The sequence below is a fragment of the Oryx dammah genome, unplaced genomic scaffold (genome assembly GCF_014754425.2).
Source record: "Oryx dammah isolate SB20612 unplaced genomic scaffold, SCBI_Odam_1.1 HiC_scaffold_18, whole genome shotgun sequence".
In the NCBI taxonomy this organism is placed as follows: Eukaryota; Metazoa; Chordata; class Mammalia; order Artiodactyla; family Bovidae; genus Oryx; species Oryx dammah.
In genome coordinates this window covers 106,055,480-106,061,112 of record NW_024070202.1, presented here as the reverse complement: position 1 = coordinate 106,061,112, position 5,633 = coordinate 106,055,480, and positions in this window count along the sequence as shown.

Genomic DNA, 5,633 nt, shown 5'->3' with positions numbered 1-5,633 from the left:
CTTTCATCTTCACTCTGCGGAATGACAAAGTCAAACAGGCCCTTCGAGATGGAGTGAAACGTGGCTGTCAACTCCTCAAGGATTAACTCTTCTCTCAGTTCCTTTTTTGGTGGAACAGTCTGCATTATGAATTATTCAGGAACCTAGAAAACACTAATTTTTCTCCTCTTTTAGCATCATCACCACCACAAAAATTAAATAAGATGTACAACTTCTGATCAGGCCATGTGAAGACAGGTAAAAATAAAACCCATTCTCTGCTCACTTGAGTCTCATTGAATTAGTTTAAACTGCTATTTTGCATCCACTGTTGAACTCAAAGAATCATATTCTTGCGATGTGGGAGGAACCAGAGAAATGACATACATTGATGTTTCTTTGTACTCTGTTGGTCAAATTATTTCCTGGGGGAGAAATGACATGAGGTGTTGTGGTGAGATATATGGCATAATCAAGGGCCAAAGGCAGAGATAGTCTCCTTGTTTCTTTATCAGCTATTACTAGTTCTTTTCCTACATTTTTGTGAAACTTCTTGACAAGATGTCCATATGGTTTAAAGTATCCTATGGTTCTCTTTTTTTCTGGTTGTTTTTCATGTTATCCTGACCTGATTGCTATTGGGAAGTATGTATGATGCATGCCTCAAAAGAATACATATGAGGTATGTATGCCTTAAAAGTATCTAGAGTGGTGACATGTGGATTGGAGTCCTTCTTCTCTGGCAAATCTTGGTGACCTAAAGAAGATGGAAATACCTGGGGACTGGAAGCAGGGGAAAGTTCTGTTTGCTAAACCTCAGAGCATTGCTTTAGCCTCTCCCTTTTGAGCTGTGTATGCGATGTTGTAATTGGTCGCTGTCATGTCTGACTCTCTGCGACCCCATGGACTACAGCGCAGCAGGCTTCAATGTCCTTCACTGTCTCCTGGAGTTTGCTCAGATTCCACCGTTGAGTTGGTGATGCTATCTAACCATCTTATCCTCTGATGCCCTCTCTCTTTTTGCCTTCAATCTTTCCCAGGATCAGGGTCTTTTTTAATGAGTCAGCTCTTCATATAAGGTGGCCAAAGTATTGGAGTTTCAGCTTCAGCATCAGTCCTTCCAATGAATATTTGGGACTGATTTCCTTTAGGATTGACTGGTTTGATCTCCTTGCAGTCCAAGGGACTCTCAAGAGTGTTCTCCAGCATTGAAATTTGAAAGCATCAGTTCTTTGGTGCTCATCATTCTTTGTGGTGCAACTCTCAAATCCATACATGACTACTGGGAAAAAACATAGCTTTAACTAGACGGACCTTTGTTGGCAAAGCGAAGCCCCTGCTTTTAAAAATACTGTCTAGTTTGTCATAGCTTTTCTTCCAAGGAGTAAGTGTCTTTTAATTTCATGGCTGCAGTCACTGGCAACCCACTCTAGTACTCTTGCCTGGAAAATCCCATGGACGGAGGAGCCTGGTAGGCTGCAGTCCATGGAGTCACGAAGAGTCGGACACGACTGAGCGACTTCACATTCACTTTTCATTTTCATGCATTGGAGAAGGAAATGGTAACCCACTCTAGTGTTCTTGCCTGGAGAATCCCAGGGACGGGGCAGCAGTCACTATCTGCACTGATTTTGGAGCCCAAGAAAAGAAACTCTCTTAGTTCTTCGACTTTTCCCTTATCTATTTGCCATGACATAATAAGAACAGATGCCATGATCTTAGTTTTTTGAATGTTGGGTTTTAAGCCAACTTTTTCACTCTCCCTTTTCACCCTCAAGAGGCTTTTTAGTTCCTCTTCAGTTTCTGGCATTAGAGTGATATCACCTGCATATCTGAGGTTGTTGATATTTCTCTTGGCAATCTTGATTCTGGCTTGTGGTTCATCCAGCCCAGCATTTGGCATGATGTCACTGCATCACTTCATGGGAAATAGATGGGTAAACAGTGGAAATAGTGGCTGACTTTATTTTTCTGGGCTCCAAAACCACTGCAGATGGTGATTGCAGCCATGAAATTAAAAGACGCTTACTCCTTGGAAAAAAAGTTATGACCAAACTAGACAGCATATTAAAAAGCAGAGACATTACTTTGTCAACAAAGGTCCATCTAGTCAAGGCTATGGTTTTTCCAGTGGTCATGTATGGATGTGAGAGTTGGACTGTGAAGAAGGATGAGCGCCGAAGAATTGATGCTTTTGAAGTGTGGTGTTGGAGAAGACTCTTGAGAGTCCCTTGGACTGAAAGGAGATCCAACCAGTCCATTCTAAAGGAGATCAGTCCTGGGTGTTCTTTAGAAGGACTGATGCTAAAGCTGAAACTCCAATACTTTGGCCACCTCATGCAAAGAGTTGACTCATTGGAAAAGACTCTGATGCTGGGAGGGATTAGGGGCAGGAGGAGAAGGGGACAACAGAGGATGAGATGGCTGGATGGCATCACTGACTCGATGGATGTGAGTCTGAGTGAACTCCGGGAGTTGGTGATAGACAGGGAGGCCTGGCGTGCTGTGATTCATGGGGTCGCAAAGAGTCGGAAACAACTGAGCGACTGAACTGAACTCTGCATATAAATTAAATGAACAGGATGACAATATACAGCCTTGTATTCCTTTCCCAATTTTTTACTTGTCAGTTGTTCCATGTAAGGTTCTAACAGTTGTTTCTTGACCCACATACAGATTTCTTAGGAGAGAGTTAAGGTGGTCTGGTATTTCCATCTCTTTAAGAATTTTCCACAGTTTTTGGTGATCCACACAATCAAAAGCTTTAGCACAGCCAATGAAGCAAAGTAGATGTTGTTCTGAAATGCCCTTGCTTTCTCTATGATCCAATGAATGTTGATGATTTGATGTCTGGTTCCTCTGCCTTTTCTAAATGCAACTTGTACATCTGGAAGTTCTCCTTTCAAGTACTGCTAAAGCCTAGCTTGAAGGATTTTGAACATAACCTTACTAGTATATGAAATGAGTGCAATTGTATGGTAGTTTGTACATTCTTTGGCTCGCCCTTCTTTGGGATTGTAATGAAAAGTGACTTTTTCCAGTCCCGTGGCCATTGCCGCATTTTCCAAATTTGCTGACATGTGAGAGCAGCACTTTAACATCACCATCTTTTAGAATTTTAAATAGCTCAGCTGCAATTCCATCACCTCCACTAGCCTTGTTTGTAGTAATGCTTCCTAAGGCCCACCAGACTTCAGACTGCAGGGATGTCAGGCCCTAACTGAGTGAACACACCATTGTGGTTTTCTGGATCATTAAGACCTTTTTTGTACAGTTCTTCTGTGTATTCTTGCCACCTCTTCTTAATCTCTTCTGCTTCCGTTGGGTCCTTTCTGTTTCATCTTTTCTTGTGCCCATCCTTGCATGAAACATTCCCTTGGTATCTCCAATATTCTTGAAGAGATCTCTAGTCTTTCCCTGTGCATTGTTTTCTTCTACTTCTTTGCACTGTTCATTTATGAAGGTCTTCTTATCTTTCCTTTCCTCTGGACCTCTGCATTCATTGTATGTGATAGAGACACATGATAGTGAAGTGACTAATTCTGGAAAGAGTATCCTCTGTTTGTTACTGCTGAAAGGAACATTGTCTAGACTTCTCCTAGACCCAGACTTCAGACTACATAATGCCTTCTGATTCTTTGTTTCCAGCCCAAGTGTACCTTTCATAGATTTTCTCTGTGGGCCTACTATAACCAATGAGTCACTACCCACTTCATTCCCAGTTCCTCAGCAGTTCCAGAGCATGGCTGTTAGCCATTGTAGTAGTTGAAATTTCATATTGTTGGAGGCAGGGCTTTGGAGGTAGGAGTTTACTGACATGATGGCACAGCACATCCTGCCAGCCCTCAACTGAGAGAGGCAAACAACTTGCCTGGCAGGGGTTAATTGACTCACTGGTTTCGCAAGAGTACTATGTGACGATGCCTTCCTGTTAGGGAGCAGAGGCAAGACCACCATGTCTACTGAGTTACTTGTAGTGAATAGAAGCTCCAGACAAGGTGGTGAATGAGTCCTTCAATCCAAGCCATGCTCTGCTACCAGCCGAGCATCCCTAGTGGGCATGCACTGGCTGAGAAAGGATTGAAGCCTCCAACACAGGTAGCCCCTGCCTTGTTCATTTCACGAGGTCTGTGCTCACTAGAGGAACCCCATTGTTCTCATTCACTTCTTCTCTAATTCTCACAAAAGCATTCTCTGTCCCAGGTTGTCTTCAGGCTGCGGGCAGCAGTTCACGTCCCGGAAGAGAGCCTCTTGGCCTGGCCTCCAGTTCCTTGCCTCTTCCACTTGTCATCACTGTGACTCTTTGGCTCGTCTCATGTTCACACACCACCTCCCCGTCTCTTGGTCCTCTCCCTTTGTCCTCCAGTTCTCAGCTTCCTCTTTCCCCCTTTTTTTCCATTCCCCCCATCTCCCCAGGAGTCTAGGCTCTGACCTCCCACTGCTGACACCCTCCACTTCCTCCCGTCCCCCTCCTCCCACGTTCCATTCTCCTCCTCCTCCTCCTCAGTGACTCAGGTTCCAGACAGCCTCTCGCAGGGCCTCTGTTTTTTCCCTCACTTTCTCAGATGAATCTGTCCAAGGAGGAGGGGCACATCCCTTTCCCCTGACTCTAGGATTTAAGAGAAGAAGAGTCCAGGCAGCATGCCTTGGGATAGAACATTAAACACTTCTTGTGCCCAGGTTTTTCTCTTTATACCTTGGTATTGAATGAAGGAAGGTTATTAACCACATTAGTCTGATTGGACTGCCATACGAACTATGTTGCCTGGGTGGCTTCAATACCAGGATTTATTTCTCACAGCTGTGGAGCCTGAGAAGTCCAAGATCATGTTCTGGTCAGTTCGGTTTTTGGTGAAGGGCCTCTTTTGGCTTCTCGCTTTATCCACATGTGGCCCTGAGGGTTACATATAGGGAGTGTGTGCTCTTGTGTCTCAACATATAGTGAGACTAGTTTTGTGCACTTAAGCCCCCGTCCTAGCAACCTCACTTAATCTTAATTACTTAGATGCTTCATCTTCAAATGCAGCTGCACTAGGGGTTAAGGCTTCAGCATGTGGATTTTTGAGGATACAAACATTTCATCTGTATCCCTCTGCTCCTGCAATGTAAGCTTATTCTCATCTAGGATGTCTGCTTTATCTCCCACTGAGTGCTGGGAACTAGGATCTATCTGTTCACTGGGGGTTTTAGTGTCCCGAGTTACAGGTGTCTTCCATACAAAAATAAAATGAGGTGCCCATCCACCCTCACTATTATATACACACAATGAAAGCTCAGTAAGCTTATTGATCAGTGTTTTTTCTGTCTACTGCTTACAGCTGAACACAGATATAATTAACACAGGAATCTACAAAGAAATACTGATTATAGACTGCTATTTGAAAGGCTTTCACCATGTAATTCAGTTCTGTTCAGTTCAGTCGCTCAGTCGTGTCCGACTCTTTGCAACCCCGTGAATTGCAGCACGCCAGGCCTCTCTGTCCATCACCAACTCCCGGAGTTCACTCAGACTCATGTCCATCGAGTCAGTGATGCCATCCAGCCATCTCATCCTCTGTCGTCCCCTTCTCCTCCTGCCCCTAATCCCTCCCAGCATCAGACTCTTTTCCAATGAGTCAACTCTTTGCATGAGGTGTAATTAGCACAGTGCAAAA